Genomic DNA, 297 nt, shown 5'->3' on the forward strand with positions numbered 1-297 from the left:
GAAGAAAAAAAAATATTTGCAAGGTTGGATAGCTGTGCGAAATGAAAATAATATCAAACACATGTTATGCTCGTCACCCTGTTTATTTAAAGGATCCATGTCCCCCGGTGCCTCTTCACTTAAGCCATTCCCTGACACCTGAATCAACTCCCACCTTAAACCCTGCCACGAGAAGTACAAACAGTCGAGCCACAAAGCGTTAAATATTTATGTTTCAAGCTACGTGTTGAGTAAACCTGTTGTCTTCTGTGCACTTGCTACCATTCGTGGGTTTTTGCTTCCAAGGAAACTCTTCCG

General features: G+C 42.1%; 1 protein-coding gene across 1 annotated transcript in view; it reads right to left on the bottom strand.

The window, feature by feature from the left end:
* LOC119586105 overlaps nucleotides 1–297 on the bottom strand; it is a gene marked incomplete in the record, with an annotated part of 12,256 nt that overhangs the window by 11,550 nt on the left and 409 nt on the right.

The sequence above is a fragment of the Penaeus monodon genome, chromosome 21 (genome assembly GCF_015228065.2).
Source record: "Penaeus monodon isolate SGIC_2016 chromosome 21, NSTDA_Pmon_1, whole genome shotgun sequence".
Taxonomy (NCBI): Eukaryota; Metazoa; Arthropoda; class Malacostraca; order Decapoda; family Penaeidae; genus Penaeus; species Penaeus monodon.